The sequence below is a fragment of the Lissotriton vulgaris genome, chromosome 3_2 (assembly GCF_964263255.1).
Source record: "Lissotriton vulgaris chromosome 3_2, aLisVul1.2, whole genome shotgun sequence".
Taxonomy (NCBI): Eukaryota; Metazoa; Chordata; class Amphibia; order Caudata; family Salamandridae; genus Lissotriton; species Lissotriton vulgaris.
In genome coordinates this window covers 90348873-90367928 of record NC_141690.1, presented here as the reverse complement: position 1 = coordinate 90367928, position 19056 = coordinate 90348873, and the positions used below count along the sequence as shown (strand labels likewise).

At 43.5% G+C, this 19056-nt stretch overlaps 1 protein-coding gene and 1 pseudogene across 1 annotated transcript in view; one reads left to right on the top strand and one right to left on the bottom strand.

The window, feature by feature from the left end:
- KCNIP4 (potassium voltage-gated channel interacting protein 4) overlaps positions 1-19056 on the bottom strand; it is a 1100610-nt gene that overhangs the window by 28460 nt on the left and 1053094 nt on the right. The window lies entirely within an intron of this gene.
- On the top strand, positions 14682-17429 carry LOC147725361 (uncharacterized; annotated as a pseudogene).

Below are 19056 nucleotides of genomic sequence, written 5' to 3'. Positions count from 1 at the left end.
TCCCAAGATCTGCAGTCAGGCTGTACGTCACATCTGACCCATCTCCTTCGGTGATCGTGAATCTTTGAATAGGTACAAGACAACGTTTTAGAGAAATGGCAGAAGAAGACATCTACGCATATGAATTCCTCCCTCAATTCTACGCATTTGAGAGTTTATGCTCATCGGTCACAGTCAGAGGTCTATTACCAAGCAGTGCATGTGTCAGCATTCCTACTGAGTTTATGGCAGGTTTATTCATCGGCCCATTTATAATTCAAGTGAGGACAAGATAATATTTCCATCAACTGTGCATTACATCATTTTCAACATTAGCGGAGCATTTCCCTTCAGGACTGGCTAACCTTTTCAAACAGGGCGGGGGTGCTATCGTCGAGAGTCGGGCAAGACAATGTTTTCTCGAGGGTCAACAGCTACTCATGGTCATAATGTTTATATCCGGGACAGCAGCTGGGGTCTATCAAATGGGGAGGGTATACTTCGGGCGCTCGTGCTTGGGTGCGAAGGGGTGGGGCAATCTGGGCATTGGGTGTCAATCTAGACGTTGGCGTTCGTCTCTGAAGAACAGACATAAGGTGCCATTGACATACAGTTCCCCTATAAATGGCCAGATTTGGGGGACTTTAGTCGTCTTACCTGTCCTTTCCTTCTCAGCCAATTCACGTTCATTTATTTTTGTAGAAAGGAGAGGTAGTAATATGGCAAGTTACAATCATTTTTATTTCGGTCAATTTCGCTGAACACCTCCGCGTTCAATAAGTATCAAATCAGACTGGTGCCGGTGGGGCACAATTTTACCAAAAAGAGGGAGAGAAAATAGGGAGACTCTCATAGAGAGTGAGAGTCGTCCGCAATCTAAACGAGCCATTCGGTACACGTATGACATGTAAAGAGAGAGAGAGAGAGAGGGAGAGAGAGAGAGATAAGGGGGTGGTGAGAGAGAGAGAGAGAGAGAGAGAGACGTGTACGAAAATAGGTCATTTAGTGCGCTCACAACACAGAACAGCAAAGGTCAGGTAACATGCAGATATAGACAGAGGGGAGACATATATTCGTACGTTACACGCACACAAACTCAGACAGGGAAGACGGCACATGTATTACACATATACAAGACATTCACAACAAGACAGGAAACAATTGTTAGTCTACAACATCTGTTTTTATATATATCCTACGTATCTTTACTATCCTATTTATCTACGTGCTTAGCTCTTTCTGCCCTTCCCCCCTTTCCCTTCTCGCTTGTCACGCCTGCGAGCGCTCCCAATTACCAATACTCACACCTCGGTTGATTGATCAGAAATTAACCTGGTCGCGCTAGTTACCCATGGTTGGATCTTAAACCATTTTTCTGTTCCCTCCTTTGGTGGGAAGTTCTCCAGGCTGAGGCAGCGGCAAGTATTGATCGGGAAAACAGTCGGACAGCTTGGCTATATCTGTATGAGTGTGAGAAAGGGGGGCAGTGCATTTTGAACATCGGCAACATTTCTAACTTCCTAGGCGGGTGGTGCCGTGGCAACCCTTACCCGTACAATTTTTCTTTGTCCTTTCCCTACCTAGTCAAAACGTCCAGTTTCATTATTTAACGCGTCGTTTCTAGTCAATTTTTTTTTTTTTTCGTCATTCAGTACTTGTCCAGTCTCTATGTCAGTCCATCCTCCCGTTGCTATGTTCTAAGGAGGAACAGTCATGTTTAAGTCTACGTCTTTTAAAAACTTTTATTTGTCATAAGGACCATGCTCATATTCCCTTCTTCCCCTTCTCATTGGCGGTTCGGTCATCGTCCTTCCATACATCAGCCAAGGTTCCGACGTGACCTGCAGAAGGGAGGAGAAAGAAGGGGTGGGGGGGGCAATATTCAAACCTCATCAGCATGCAGTAATCCGGAAATGTTTTTACCTACCACATACTCGACCTATCTCCACGTAGTGCATTTCTCTACTATCCCGGCGTTTAAGCCCAGAGGGACCAGTAATGTCAGACAGATAATCATTGACGATCTGCGTATCTACATGAGTTACTTGGTCGTAACCCCTTTTGATCGGGTACAAGGGTGGCGGTCAGGTGGCATTTCTGTGGTGTCGTTTTTAGGTCTTCTAAAGCACTTTTCCGGCTGCCTGTGACACATAGTGTGGCTGCTAAATATCGGGTCCTTTTTAACCTTTAACCTTCGTCATACTTTCTCGTTGCTCACAGTAGTAATACATTCAAAACTCATTAATGCAACCGCTACAACTATGCTTTCGTTTTCAAAATACTTTTAATAAAAAGTGTTGACGTATAAATACAGGCCTACAACCCAGTGGACTAGCCACGGAGCAGATTGGAACTGTACATAAGGAGAACAAGGCTGGTGGCAGTTCGTTGCATAAAGTGCGGCAGTGCAATAAAATCGTATTAAACTCCCCTACAGAGCAAACATGATGCATGTCAGTAATTCATCTTTAATAAATTCATAAATACATTATCCAATGTTCATTCATTACCTAAATTACACCAATTCATTTTCCAACTCATAATCAGTACCCACCCTAAGTCAATTCATTGTCCAAGCACATACTCAATATCCTTCATATCTACTTTCATTATCCAAAACGTTATATATATCTCGGGGCAAAAAGCTTGCGCAATCAGGGTGCAACAAAGTTTATTCAAAACGTCTCATTTTGTGTCGGCGCCATTTTGGGTGGGGTCAGGCGAGTTCCAGCACAGTCAGAGTGTCTCTAGTCTCGCATGGTTGGCCCAGAACTTTCCGTTGGCAGTTCAAAAAGTCTTGTGCTATGTGGTTAACAGTCTAACAAATGGACCATGAGTCAAAAGAGTGGGAAGGGCGGCAACAATTTTCCTACCGGGTCATCCTGGTGTTCCTCCGGAACTGAACAAGTCTGTGCCGTCGCTGTATTTTAGCCATTTCCAATCCGAGGCTGGTGCCGGCAGGAGTTGTTCCGATGTCGTGGTTCCCAGCGAAGGGGGCGGGGGCACCCATGCAGGGGGTCGGGGGCCCCCCGGCTCTTATAGAATCTTCAAGGTCGAGGAGAGACGATATGGAGCGAGTGCCCGTCCTGGGCAGAAGACCGCTTTTTGATGTTGACCCTCTTTAAGCAAAGAGTGTTGGGGTGTCGCTGGAAACCTCCGCCTGGAGGGAGGTGGGGGAGGGTCGTTCGCGCCACCTCCCCCTTCCAGCGACCCCGCGCCGTTCCTCGGCTCCGTCGCTTCGATATTGGCCGTGCCAGCCATTGAAGATGGGGGGGGGGTGGTCGGTGGCTGAGGCAAGACAGCCCCCCTCCCTTTTTGACATGTGGCGGGACTACCTCCAACTCTCCAGGAATTTGAAATGTGGCGGGACTACCTGTAACTATCCAGGCGTCGGCATGTGGCGGCACTACCTGTAACTATCCAGGAATTTGACATGTGGCGGGACTACTTGACTTGCCGCCGTTCTCGCCCCCGGCTTCGGCCTTCTTCGTGAGTCGGACCAGGCGAGAGACGGAAGGGGGGGGGGTAGTCGGTGGCTGAGGCAAGACAGCCCCCCCCGTGGCCTGCAGGGCAGCAGAAGAGGAGAGAAGGAGAGGTCTCTGCCATTCTTTGGACCGCCTGCCCAACATCATCTCCTCCTGACCGTGGCCAGGCGAGTCCCTCGTGCCTCGAGGCCTCGCCTTCCGGATGGGCGTAACCGCGGACCTGTTGCACTTCCGGAATGGGGGTAGGTACCTATTGAATTGTTTCTATTTCGTGTGACCGTTATTTGGGTGTGGTGGGCAATGAGGCAGACATGTTTTAGGGCTGGAATAGGCAACGGAACCTAGCTACCTCGTGGCTTGCCTTGGTGTCAAGCTTGTCTTCCCTCGCCATTTTTATGTTTCTTATTACGGGTTATTTCTAACGTTTCTTATTTTATTTTTAGCGAAGTGGCCTACTGATTTCGCTCAACTCCTTTTCTTTTTATTTTTATGCCATAACCTATTATAAGCTATAGCGACTAGTCCACACTTTAATGAACAGGTCCTTATTAGATGTGCCCTCCAGTGGAGCTGGATGGTTCGACTCCAATAAGCGGTCCGGGCTAAACAGGCTACCAACCAATGGGGAGAAGATCGGCATGACGGATTACAACGGGGACAAAAGTCTGCATTACCTATCTTATCACGGCGGGCAAAGACTAGGCAGAATATTTCTATTCTCCGTTGTTTGGCGGCGGTGAATACCTCAAACGAACCAATACCGAATAATCGGCCAATCAAACAATTCAGTGGGGAGAATAAGTGGGCACGAAAAGTTATCGTTGCCCACTGTTTTCGGGAAACAGTGGGGGAGGAAGATAAGCACGACGGATTACAATGGGGACAAAAGTCTGCGTTACCTATCCTTCACTGCTTGCAGAGAGAGAGCCTGTTGTTTTTCTCCGTTTGCAGACAGTGAATCTCCAGAGGGTTTCAACAAAGCGTAATACTAGTATTATCCAAAACAATCATTTCACAATTTGTCGCATTTACGCGACCTTACCCGGACCGGACCGTGTGGGCAGTTCTTCGCCTTCCTCCTTCCAGCGCCCGATCGTTATCTTACTCCATGTAGCATTCCTGTGGGATTCCAGTCAGGACAATAGGTCACTCAAGAGAGGTCCTTTCAGAATTGGTGAAGTTCTTTTGATCGGCAGCCGGGCTAGGGCCCTCTCAAGGCAGGTATACTCCGATCATTTTAGACGTTCACTTCTTCGTCTGGATCTTTCTTACCGAACCCTATGTCACTGATGGACCCCGCGTTGGGACGCCAATTGTGGAAAATGAACCCATACTAGTATCGATGCCCAGGCTGCTGGCGCAAACCGCCTCTTAGTTTCCATGTTGAATAATTACCAAATAAAGAGACGGGCGCTGGATGCAGGAATCAAGAACAGAGTTTAATTCTCATGAGGAGAGCCAGTCATTCAGACACGAAGCAAGGTGTCATCGGGAGGTGCTCTAACAAGTGAGCTGAGACTCTTGCTTTTATACCTTACAAAACATTTGATGGTACAATCAGGACAGTATGACGCAAAAGAAAGACATCCCTATAATCCTCGTGGTGATCCTACTCCACATACGTTCACAATGGGGACCCTTGACCTGCTGATAAGAGGGGAGGGCAATCACGCAGCTGAGTGTTTCGTAGGATGTACGCCTGATCATGGCCCAGGGGGTGGGGTGGCTAGGCATACAATAAGGGCAGTAAATGGTATCTCCTGGCTTAGGCGATGGCCTCGGACATGTGTGGTCAGCCGGACTCGGGGGAAGGGGTCATCAAAGGAGTGGTATTCATGCCTGCGTGGACAATCGAGCGCGGAGGGAAGGCTTGTCAACAGAGGGGCATTCATGGAAGGGAAGGAGGTGTTGGTCAGGCGCGCCCGTGACTCTCAAGGACAGGGCCTTGCAGAAGAAGAGGGTTTATGACTTGCTCATGTGAGGAGAAGGAGGGGGTCAGGGTGCGCGCAGGGCCAGGGTCACACAGAGAGGGAGGGAGAGAGAGAGATCCTATGACCTGTACATGAGAGAACAGGGGCAGTCAGATACAGCTGGGGGGGCTATGTCAGCTGAGGCGAAGGATGCTTCTTCGAGAGGGAAATGGGGAATGCCTGGGTCAAGCAGGAGGGTTGCCTTTCACATCAGGATCGCGCAAAGGGAAAGGGTTTCATGGTCTATACATGAGAGAGGGGGTGCAAGATACGCGCAGGAGGGAAGCCGGGGATTCCAATGGGTAAAAAGGCCATGGTGCCCAGAATGGCTGTACATATGCATAGGGGTACGGGCTCTTACTGGCAGGGTGATACGGTCAATAATTTACAGTATCCATGGTGCCCACAGGGAGAGGAGTGGGAGAAGAAGGGGAATGAATGCTGTCTATGTACATCAATTTCTTTAACTTTCACAGCCCTTCAAACCATCTTTGCTTATGCCCTTGAAACTTATCCTCCACGTCCACCACGTTCCACTAAATATAACTCTGCCAACAAAGCTTTAGTCCAGGGAATTATTGACATGATCAAGGACGTCAATAATACTCCATCATACCCTAGAGACGAACTGCGAGTGTATTTAAGTTGGAATACTTCAGAGTATCGCCTTAGTTTAGGAGAAAGCAAGCGTAAAAGCTCAACTCCAATCTGGGTCGTACCTCACCGAGGTCAGGTCTGTTTGCAAGGGAATGGGAGAAATCCGAGAGCTCAGCTAGGGAGGAGTGAGTGCGTAGAGACTTACGTGTTTCCGGCTAACTCTTCCCCTGCCTTTCTTACTGCTAGGGGTACATACTTCATCTGTCGAGACAGAGCTTATACATGGTTGCCTGCCGATTTTTCAGGATCATGCTATATTGCACGATTGTTGCCCCCAACATACACTGCTTCATCTGATTACCATAGAACCAGAGTAGCGAGAGGTGTCTTCAGCAAAGAAGATACTGCTGGTCAGGAAGCTGGAGACTTCTTCAAAGGCTTCCTTCCGTTCTGGGGGCCTATGGCCAATAGTAGAAACATACGTCAGCTAACACGGGTAGTTGAATCTACTATTACCGAAACTGCTGGTGCCCTTAGCAATTTAACAGCTGAGCTTCAGGCGGATAGACTCATGACGTTACAGAACCGTATGGTTCTAGACGTTATCCTTGCAGATCGAGGTGGGGTATGCAGAATGATCCAATCGAGCTGCTGTGTCTTTATTCCTAATAATGCTCCAACAGTATACGAGGCGATCTCTAAACTACACAAGATTTCCGACTCTATTCACGTAGACAAGGGAAACTGGTCCTTCATGGAGTGGTTTTGGACTCTGATCTCAGCGTGGGGATGGAAGGTTCTAATGGTCATTGGTGTCATCTTAGTATTCCTCTTCTCATGCTGCCTGATTATCCAGTGTGGTCCTGCTCTGTGTAGTCTTTGTGCTGCAACTTGTTTTAGAAAACCACCTGCGTTTGGAGAAAAGGCACGAGAAAGGATGATGATACAACAGCATGTCACTGACCTGATGAGCATAGAATTAGATTCTGACTTAGACTAAGTAATTGCCTATGTAAGGGCAAAAGGAGGGTCTGAGGTTCCGTGACGATTTGAACCCGTGTTTTCAATATTGTCGGAAATACATAATATTGGTATCAGCGAACCGCAAATGATCCATTTAGCATATCCTGGTGTTTTCGCTACGCTACGAGCAAGAGCACTCCTTTTATAAACACATTTCCGATTTACCCACGGCATCCATCTTAGATCATGGCCGCCATTTTGTGTTTCTTGCCCTCACATACGCAATAACCTCTGATCACTTCATTTCGATTAAGGACACGTAGCCTTAGCCGGAAATTCACCTCTTTCATGACACGTACACCTTAAACCAGATCACGCTGTAGCTGCATGACTCGACAAAGGCTGCCTCCCTGCCCGAGGCCAGTCCTGATAAACTGGTCTTCGTGTCCATTGTCCTGATCACGATTAGGTGGCCGAAGCCGGTAGCCTTGCCTATTTACGACCCACAAACATCTCTTATCCCGCTTTTCTATCTTCCACACCTGGCTCCGTTCCTTTCTTTCTGAATCTTTATTAGGGGGAGGTAACGAAATTTACGATGAGGCGGTCCGGCTCTTGAATGCAATATTGACAAGGGATTGTGATGAACTAGTGGGAACCCCTCTCCGTAGATGTTTTGTATCAGATTTTATCAACGGTTCCTGTGTACGCCAAATATTTATTGTTTATGACACAAAGGTTTTGGGAATGTACCAACATGTGAAGAATTCGCCTGAAGGCCAAAATTTAGTATATAAGGAGCAACCCTCTTTGTACAATTTGAACAGGCTCCTAGTTACTGCCCATGCGTAGTTTCTGTGACTTCTGTGTCCCTGCAGTAATAAACCTTTGGTCTTTGACGCCACCATCGAGAAGCCCGTGTTTCTGTTCATTTGTGCACCAAGGCAGGTGGAACTCCGGGGTCTTTGGGTGTTGTTCCCTGACACCTCTGGACGGAACCAAAAAAGTCCAGAACTCCAATGGTGGCCGCAACCCTCGCGCTCTGCTGACCTGGAGCCAGGGGCCCGGGCTGGCCTGGAGAGTGCCACGCAGCAATGCCCTGTGGCGGCAGACTCGAGCGGTGCATATTTATACTGTACGAATATAAACTCAATCCCATTATACAACAGTATGCTTGCAAAGGGGAGGAACACTAACGTGATTTATTTGTGCTTATAGTTCTGGCAAGACATAACTAGTTCACCTATGTTAGCATTCAGGTGTTCTTCTCAACAAAAATCGTTAAACTGAGGATTAAAAAAAAAAAATTGTCCAGTACGCACACCAGAACATCTTGAACTCAGGAGGCTTCGGATTGTATTGGTCATAATAATCCCCCCCATCTCCAAACCTCGAAGGCTCACATTATTCTACAACTAAATATAATATTATACCCACCGAAAAACACAGGAATAACGTATTTTTGTTTTAACCAGTAGAAGATTAAACATCGTAATTGTTTCCTAAACACAATAAACTCCTGACCGCTAAGAATTAAGATAAATGTCACTTCTGGTGTTTATTTTGATTTCTGCGTTTGCTGAGGGAATACAAGATTGTATTTTGCACACTGGATTATGGAGGGTCTTAAAGCCATGTGTAGGCAGTGATCTATTTACACCTAAGTATGTTCATTTTAGGAAAGGAAACAATCGGCTGCTCAGCAAACAACTCGTCAGAACAAAAAAGGAACTCACAGCAAATTATATTTAACAAATGTAGAAAGTAGGCAGGATTGGGTGTATGACTTGCTTGCAAAAAGATGCCCTGCTCGGAGGTACCAACCCAATGAAATGAAAATAAATACACTTGTGGAAATCAAAGTGTGTATAAAATTCGAATTGACTGGAATTCTAAATGATCTACTATAAAATCTTACTGCAAAAGAGTTGCTGCAAGGTTTTTTTAATATCGAGGGCCAGATGTACTAAGCAGAAGGTTGGTGTGGGCTAGGGTTCCTGGAGTTTAGGATTCAGGGCATGTGTTTGTTTCGTGCATATTGGAGTTGGCATGGTTTAGCTGTGATTTGGTGTGTTTTTGTGCATTTTTGGCTGAATATGGGTTGTTTTGAATGGGCGCGGGTGGGGTTTTAGCGTAAAAGTCGCACCCATTCCAGTGATGGGAATGGGGTGCAGATTGGTAAGAATATTGGGAACAGGAGGGATTTGTGTCCCTCCAAGTTTCAAGAGGATCGGTCAAGTGGGACTGGTGGAAAAGCAATAGTTTTTAAAGAGCTGATGTTCTATGTTATCCAAGGTAATAGTAGCAAGCATTGGTAAATGCATTAGGTTTCACCTATGTGATTAATATTAAGCTGTTTTGTTCCCTGTAGCTTGCTGAGTAGTTGTAAAATATAAGTTACAGAGTCTGTTAGTGTTATACATTGTTATTGTACAAAAAGGCAATATATTGTGCTGTTACAAGTGGTATAGTGGGGGTAAGCAGTAGCAATATTTTTAAAAATCAAAGAGGGAAATAGAATTAATTGATGTAATAGCAATATTATGTGTTTAAGGGAGTTCGGACTATGTTTGGCCCCGGTGCCACTGTGCCTGCAGCACCATTGAAATCATGATCATAGTGCTTGCTAGATAACTGCACTTGTGACTGTCTGTTTAGTAGTAATATTTAGCAGTATTCTGCATTTAGTGGAGTCCCTAGGGCTTTTGGCTCCAGTGCCACTGCACCTGCTGCACCATTCAAACCAAGCCCATTTTTAACTGCAACGTAACTGCCTTTATAGTAGTAAAATATAGCAGTATTAGGTGTTTAGAGGAGTTCTGCCAACTTTTGGACCCAGCGCCACTGAATCTGTTGCGCCACTCAAATCATGACCCTGTTGTCTGCAAGGTAACTGCACTTGTGACTGGCTGTTTAGTAGTAGAGGCAAAATATAGCAATATTAGGTGTTTAGCGTGGTCCATAGAGCTTTTGGTTCTGGTGCTGCTGCACCATTCAAATCATGACCCTTTTGCCTCCTAGATTAATGCTTTTGTGACTGTCTTGTCTAGTAGTAACATTTGACTCAAGAGCAGGAGAGAGATACAGACGCTTGCTGTCATACTCTTCAAGTGATCGCGGCTGCGGCACTTCAAACCCGAATTCGTCACCGGACGGTGATAAATTCAATTCCAGGGATACCAACATCCAATAGAAGAATAATCATCGTATAGAGGTTAAGAATAGGACACCCTCTTTCTTCAGGTTGTCCCCCTCCTTGTCCTGATGAAGACCCGATACGGTTGCAAATAAATTGGCACCATACCGCTGGGTCGAAACGTCAACGCTAATCCACCAATTGGTCCTCACTACGTCTCAACAGAAAAAATATGATTTGCAATACTGTTTGAGTGAATTGAAGTTATTTTTGGACCAGTGTATCTAAATTCCATCTATCACGAAATTGTATCACCATAATAGTCACCACAAGTCACAGATCACAATTATTCACTGCTGCACTTATTTATTTCACGTTCTCATTGTATATGGACAACCGCCTTTTTACCAAAAGAAAATAAGTGTTTTACAAAGTGATTGAATAATTACAACTTTGTGAACCAGAAAATTATTGTGTGGTGTGTGCTTTTTACGTTTTTCTTTCAATGATTTTTCATGAAAATATGCATATGAGTAAACCTATGCCATAAGTAATTGTTGAATCAAAAGAAATTGTACATAATCCGACAGAACCACTTCTTGCATACTACCTAGTAGTAACATTTAGCAGTGATCTGGGTTTGGTAGGGCCCTACAGCTTTTGGTCCGGTGCCACTACACCTCCATTTAAATAAAGTCTCTGTTAACTGCAAGGTAACTGCAATTTTGACTGCTTGTTTGGAAGTCAAATATAGCAATATTAGGTGTTTAGCAGAGTTCTGACAAGTTTTGGGTTCCGGTGCCACTGTGGCTGCCTGTTTAGTAGTCAAATATAGCATAGCTCTTGAATATTCACTTTATTTTTAGGTCTCGTCTATTCCATCCCATAGGGATGGTAGGCGAGATTTATAGTAAGGCTTTCGAAAAGTGTACCCAAGTGCGGATCGCTTACAGTTCATGTGAGCCAGGCGCGTGCACAGGAATTTGCTCCCCCTACCCCTCCCACAAAGCAAGACAAGAACATCAAAGCGACCGCGGCTGCTCTGATTCCATTTGCCACCAGCCACTTCACGCCCTCCGCAGGTAATAAACAGGACCATCTGCTCGTGAATCGGAATGCTGGCATGGTTGCCCAGCCCCCCCCCCCGGTACTGGCTTTCCTCTGCCTTTCTATGGTTTCCAATACATCTTACTTAAAAAACTTAGTTATCTATGTTGTTTTTTTTAGGGGACTTGTTTGCATGTTTTGACGTGGCTTAGTGGGAAACAAATCGTTTCTCTTTTATTGCAGAAGCAACTTTTCAAATATCTGTTCCTGCTATCCACGTGAGTTGGAATTTATTAGTGGAGGGCTGTTTTGACTTTAACATCTTTTTAGGCCTTTCCTAGGCAGTTCATGTGCTCTCCCATTGAGCATGCCCCTATTACTTGTAGAGTTGCCTTTTTGTGCATGCAGCAGGCATGCAACTCAATATTTTTTTATTTTGTTTCTGCCCTTGTTCTCGAAATGTTGGCTTTTCTAACTATACGTGGTCACCCAGCGGGAGTTCAGAAAAGATCACCGTAGTGGTAATAAACCTACCTATCGGCATTTGTCCTTTTTGTTTCCGTTGCGTTTTTTGGTTTCCAATCTGCATTTATTTTAGTTTCTCCATTGTTTTATTTATTCCGATCGGCATGTCTCTGCAATGTGTTTTTTTATAGGTACGGGAAGAGCCGAGACTAAAACCCGGTTCCCCAGTTTGGAAAGTGTGCAGCTCTGGATGTTGCACCTCATCCTCTCTCTGAATCAATCTGCATTTTTGGGGGGGGGAATTTCGCAGTTTATTTCCCCTTCTGATCAGCATGTCTGCATTTCTTTTTTGTTTGCACGGGTAGGGCAGGCTCTGAGACTCGAACCCTGTCCCCCCAGTTCCAAAGTCGGCAGCTCTAAATGTTATGCCACATTCTTTCTTCAAGCATTGCTGGGCATAGGCGTCATCCTGAATACTGTTTCATTGTGTTTGGCTGGGAGTGGGCAGGTTTCCTTATTACTTTTTGTGTGTGCTTGAAGTGGGCATTCATGATGTCCTCTTTATGTTACTATTGCTACCTCGTACCAGTTGGTGTGGCATGAGCTACGGGTTATGAGCTTCCCTCTCAGTCAATTGCCGCCTCCCACTGGGGCTCACGAGGGTTTTACTGTGCCTATAATGGTGGGCTTCAGAGTGTGACTAAAAAATCCTAAAACTGGAACTTGCACACTAGGCTTTTTCTTCGCACTATAGGTAAGCCAGTACAGATCATATATGATTATTAAATGCCTAAGGCCATCGAAGACTGATGAAACACTTATTTATAAGCCAGACGTTTCGCGTACAGTTCATGTGAGCCAGGTGCGTGCCCAGGAATCCGCTCCCCCTCCCACAAAGCAAGACAAGACAAGAACATCAAAGCGACCGCGGCCGCTCTGATTCCATTTGCCACCAGCCACTTCACACGCTCTGCAGGTCATAAACAGGACCATCTGCTCGTGAATCGAAATGCTTGCATGGTTGCCCAGCCCCCATCCCAGCGCTGGCTTTCCTCTGCCATTCTATGGTTTCCAATACGTCTTACTAAAACCTAGGGGCATATTATTAAGGGGGTTTATCTCCGCTTCTTTGGCTTTAAAAGCCAAGAAAGCGGAGCATAAAATGATCTCCCTATTACCTAGCTGTCGCTAACACCAGTTAGCGACAGCTAGTAGGAGATAGCGACCATCTTGGGCCCCACTTTGCATGTCAGTGATATTTATCACTAATGACATGCAAAGTGGGCGTGCCAAGATGTTAGCGACTGGAAACAATCGCTAACATCGCTATCTCCTATTACCAACTTTTGGAGATATTCGCGCTAAGCGCGAATATCTCAAAAAGCTAACACCTGCCCTGAGCAGTTCTTAGCCATGTTATCCAATGGGAGGTGGATAACATGGCTAAAAGCATTAGCTCGGTAATGCATGAATATCGCTGACTTTTCAGCGATATTCATGCATTGCGGCCGATTTTTATCGCATTTGCGATAAACCTTGGTAATACCAAGGTTTATCTGCGATAAAAATCACCGCAGCTCAGCGGTAAATTTTTGTCTCTAACCAAGCAATAGCGATAATTATCGCTATTGCTTGGTAATATGCCCCCTAGTTATCTATGCTGAAGGTTTTTCTTTTTTTAGGAGACTTTTTGGCATGTTTTGACATGGCTGAGTGGGAAACAAATTGTTTCTCTTTTATTGCAGAAGCAACCTTTTAAATATGTGTTCCTGCTATCCACGTGAGTTGGAAATTACGTAAAACATGCTATTTCTGTGAGAAGGGCGGTGGTTAGACTTCGACTCTAGATTTCTTCTCCATGGTTTCTTACATTTAGAAGTTTAACAGTAGCACCCTACCGCCCTCACTCTACCACTCTATCGTTCTCACTCTACCGCCCTCACTCTACCACTCTTCCGCCCTCACTCTACCACTCTACCGCCCTCACTCTTACCACTCTACCGCCCTCACTCTACTGCCCTCACTCTACAGCCCTCACTCTACCACCCTCACTCTACCACTTTACCACCCTCACTCTATCGCCCTCACTCTATCGCCCTCCCTCACTCTATCTATCTATTGCCCTACCTCACTCTATCACCCTCCCTCTATCTATCTATCACCCTCCCTCTATCTATCTATCGCCCTCCCTCTATCTATCGCATCACCAAAATACAAAATTTGTCCTTTACAATACCAATAGCTCAAACTTTCCTAATGCGAGACCTATTGCATTGCAAATGCTTGCTAATGTGCAATGTTTATTACAACATTTAGAACTTGATCACAAATAGTTTACGTTGAAAAAATCAATCGGATAATGCCTATAAAGTGCAAAGAAAGTACTGAGGCATGAATAGGAAATGCCACAAACGTTCTAAGGCTATAGAAAATGCTTTACACAACTAGTGTAATAAAAGCAAGCATTGTAGCTTATTGTCAGAAGCTCTCTGCCTTTTCCCTGGGAAGAGATGTTATCTTAGTGAATTGGGCTTAAACAGGGTGAACAGCTTTAGTAGAAGTATTGTAAATATGTGCAGTCAGGGGAAGTTAACAAAAGCGAATTAACACAGTAATTAAGCGACAGGAACTGATAAAAGCCCCCGTTTCAGATACATTAAATGCAAGAGATTTCACAAGCACGGCACAATTGCTGTTCAGGGGAAAGTTATAAAGTCTCCCCCAATGCCACATTGATTTCACTCAAATATCAGCTTAAAATAGGTGTAAATTCATTAATTTTTTAAGGGGATGGTTTATTGATAGTTCATGTTTCCCATATGTGTCCATTATCTGGCAATAGAAATAGGTTGTTTGTATCTGCCCACCTCTGTCATACTTTTCTACAATTAAATAATATGTCAATCAGTTTGTTATATGCTCTAAAACTTGAACCAGTCGAAAAGGAATTCACGATTTTTATATCTAGCAGGATATAATCATGGCTTCACTTAACGTCCTATTTTTCACTTGCGGTCGTTCAGTTTGTTTTTAGAAAAGATGGAGAATATTTGCTTTTGGCAATTCCCAGTGAAGTTCTTTGTAAGTGGATGGTCGAAAATATATGAAACTGGTCATGCAGGTTCACAAATTAATATGCAGAAACGTTAAAGCCTGGCCCTTTCAGCAGGGATGGCTAGTGTCCTTCATCCAAAATCTACAAATCAATGAAGCAGGAGAACGTGAAAATGATCCTGTCTTGGAGTCCCCTCTTAAATTCAAGGACAAAAGCATGCCTTCCCTTCACCACCTCACCAGTCAATACTCAAAAAACTATTTCCTACACAAGAGCTAGCTGTTTCGAGCAATTGAGTAACAACTACCAGACCCTGCAAACGAGATCACGAAATTATGGTACACTTGGCACCAAATGTTTTGACACCACAAGGTTTTCTAGCTCGCAGTCACACACCCTAGCCTACTGTGAATTTCCATCTTCAGCAATAGTCACAGATGCAGATGTGAATCATACCCCCCTGCATTGGCCCATTTTCAAGCAACAAAAGGTTTGAGCATGATGTAAGTGGAGCTAAATGAGTGCTGCCTTTATACACAATTGCATATTGTTAAGCCTACATGCCAGTCTTTTTTTACCTGGTAACTGTAATGTGCCTTTTGCTGCCAAAACCTATTTTTATTAACTACATAACTTCTGGATTGGTATCGATGCAAACAGCCTTGATTTTTATTACAACACATAATTAATATGGTGCATTCATTTAGTCAACAGGGCACATATACCTATCTTTTAAAATGCGAATAAACAAATGGAAACTGTTTGAACTGCACAGTATAAATGATGGCCTAATGGTTGCTTTTTAAAACTTTTTTTGTTTGTTTTTGTCCTCAGGACAATGAAGAATTTTTTGATTTGATAACGGAGGAAAGTACCTCATTTCACACTAGTGTAATGTTTTATTATTTTTTTTAAGGCACACAGGAAATTGCATTTCCACTTGTATGGTCTACTTATGATTTGCTTTCCCTCTAAGGAAATGGTATATACTCATTGTCCATTATTAACCAAAATGAAAGGTATTCTGTTGGCCCTGGTCCCTGTCTCAATGAGGAGTGTGTACGGTTAAAAGCAGAAGTGAATGCTTTCCAAGCTGCAAAAGAACACTTAAAAGATAAGTGATTGATATTCTACCTAACCACGTAAACTGCAACAAATTTCCATTAACAATCCTTTTTACCCACCCAAAACACATGCATTGCCAACAAGTGTGCTTGGGTTGTGTGCTATACTGCATTTGCTAGCTGCGCTGTCTGCTTCGACAAGTTCAAGGAACTTTACATATACAGCGGCCTCACAAATATGCAGTTGATCATTCAAGGTACAAAAGGTACTTGTTTTCTTTCCCATTGTTTTGGCATACTAATTGTGTTGTAATTTGTAAACCTTTCTGCGCAATTGAAGGTTATATAGGGCAAACCTTGTAGATTTTCTGCAGACGATACTTTCAAATCTTTCTGCATGCAATGGGTTTTAAATATGGCTTCTTTATATTTATGGAGCTAACCCAGCAAACCCTAGATTGTTAGCCATGTATGCCAAATTAACATCCAAAAACCAAAAAAAATGACTTCATATATATATAAATATATATATATATATATCTTTTACTATGTAACCTAACATGAAGCCTAATTGTGTGTTATTTTGCAGACTGACATGCAGCAGTTGGTGAAGGAAGAACTGTTCTTGTGCCAAAGAGAATTGCACAAACTCTTGGAGGAAGCCAAGGCAGCTCTGACAATACAAATTTTCTTCTGAATGGTGTCAGAGAAATACTTTTTTTCTCTGAAAGAAGTTGCAAAGGGCATAACTAAGGCTCGTACTTGATGAGGAGAAAGTTGATGTAGTATTTGGTAAGACATTACAAATGTTCAAATTAACATTCAGTTAATCTAGGACTAGGGAAAGATATGAAATACAGCGTTTAAATATGTTTGCATATGTGGTCCTGGATCATATTATTGTACACATACTCCTTCACACTTAACTAACAGCCATCTGCAAAACAGAAATGTAGGAGGGGTTGTAACTCATTAAGAATTTGCGCTACAAATGACATGCAAATCTGGCGCGTAGCCTTGAGTTGGGATTTAATTTCAGCTCTCCCAATAATTAGATCAGTTGCGCTGTTCCTAGCATTTGGTTGTAAGCTCCTATTTGGATTCCTGGTCAGTATGGTACTTTTTTAGACTGTTTTCCAAATAAGTATACTGTGGGTAGAGTTCAGGCTCAACCATCATGGAGGCAGCCAGCCTCCATGATGGTTTTGTAAATAAAATCTAGTATTGATTGCTTTCTGTTTGCAGAGGAAGCGTGACAGTGTCTGGTGAACAGCGGCGGTTTCTTCACTTGGACAGGTGAGTCTTTACCTCCTGCCCATCTCTTCATCAATGCCTTGCTCTTACCATTACCTCTTTGACCAAGTAACCTTAATGATAAACTTATGTACCCTTGTAACCATATCTCATCGGGCGCACTATATGAAATAAAAGGATTGGAGCATTTTAAAGGCAGCCCAGTCCTATTAAAAACCTAAAATAGTGGTGTTAACATGTTAATTCCTTTTTCCTCCAGGCTCTATGAAGTCTATGTGCAGATATGAAGGCTGGCCATCACTGGACAACAGAACTTTGAGAAGGAAGCTGGCTATAAAGATTTGCAATACTGGAAGAGGACTAAAGAAAACTCTGAATCTAAAAACAAACATTGAAGTTGCTGGCTTTCATTAAGCCTTTTTGTTCTTTTTGTAGTAGTCTGCAATTTTTCCCCTCTTGAACAGTGTCCTGGACTTTCTTTATGTTCTCTTGTTCAGTATCCTGGCTCCTATGGGGCCAAAGGTGTGTTTTAGATCAATAAAATTACATGTTAACACATCCCCTTTGATGCTTTTTCATTTAACCATTACTTTTTTATTACTTTTTTTCTGTCTTTTGCCACTGGTCACCACATTAAACATCTTCAGATAATGCTCTGTACCTCGAAGTAAGGCAAGTCCCAGTGAGTCAGGAGTATGGGAGTAGCTGCAAACGTTGTTAATCTAATCTGAATGCAGAGTATAACATTGTTGAAGCTACTACTTATACACCTGAACGAATGTCAAAATCGGGAGAGGGTTTTGATGGAAAATGCTTTCGGTGTAAAGCCGATCATGCAGATAGTTTATATTTCTTTTTTTCCTGTCCCAGATTAGCGGGGTTTATAGAAGATATTGAAAAATTCATGTCTTTAGTACTTATTTTTCGCCTGAAGATCAATCCTTCGATGCTGGTGCTGGGGAAGATTTCTAATGATAATCCTTCTGATAGACTATATTGTTTCTGTCATTTCATTTTTTATACAATGACTGTTGCACGAATATGTATTGCTACAGAGTGGCTCCAGGAAAATCCACCGTTATTTCAGCAATGGCGAGCACGAATGTATAATTTATATAAATTGGAGTGGGGTCTTTTTTCTGTTTCTGGGTTTAGGAAAAAGAAAAATTTGACTGAAAATTTGGGGGGCTTTTTCAGATTATTATGAAGACGGAGTATGCAATCTAATTTAAATGTGATTATATTCATCATTATGGATGTTCTGTATATAACGATCTTATGGTTTTGTTTTGTATGAAGTATGCCAATCTCCATATGTATTTGATTCATCTTTATTTATGATGATGTATTTATGCCGTGAACCAATTAAATAAAATAAAAATTAAAAAAGGAAGTCATCAGAACACCATCCTAGAGTAGTTTTTGTGATTACAGTAAAACTCATCCCATTTAAATATTTTCCCCTGTAGGCATACTTCAGGATGGTTTGGGATGACGTCCCCAGATAATTACAGGAATAGCTCAGTTGAAGTCATCAGATGACTTCAGAATGAGTCCAGGACGATCTTCCTTTTTGACTAGGGTGACTGAGATACAACTGGTGCTCCTGTAAAGTTCTCTGATACCTCCGGGTCGAGTTTGCGCTATAAAAAACTGCAACAGCTATGGCGAATGCCGTCCTAGGGTAAAAAGCTACGTCAGTACACAACTCCTGTTGCGAGCCCCATTGTGCTGGTACTGCAACTGCGGGCAGCTATATTGTGTTGGAGTTACACAAATCAAAATCTCTTTTGTCTCAGCCCTTCTACTGTGGACGTTTCCATATTGTCAACACGGCACCGATATGTACTTTACCAAGTCTGGAAGGGCGGATCTTTGGAATTGTCAGCAAGTCAGGTATAAACATCAAAGTGATGGAATCATACCTTTCCTGATGAAGCAAGGCTGAATGAAGAGAGGAGCATGCCTGTGTATTGTCTGGGGACAGATACATACCAATTTAAAAGCAATTCTGCTGACCTTAGACTGGGCTACCGGAATT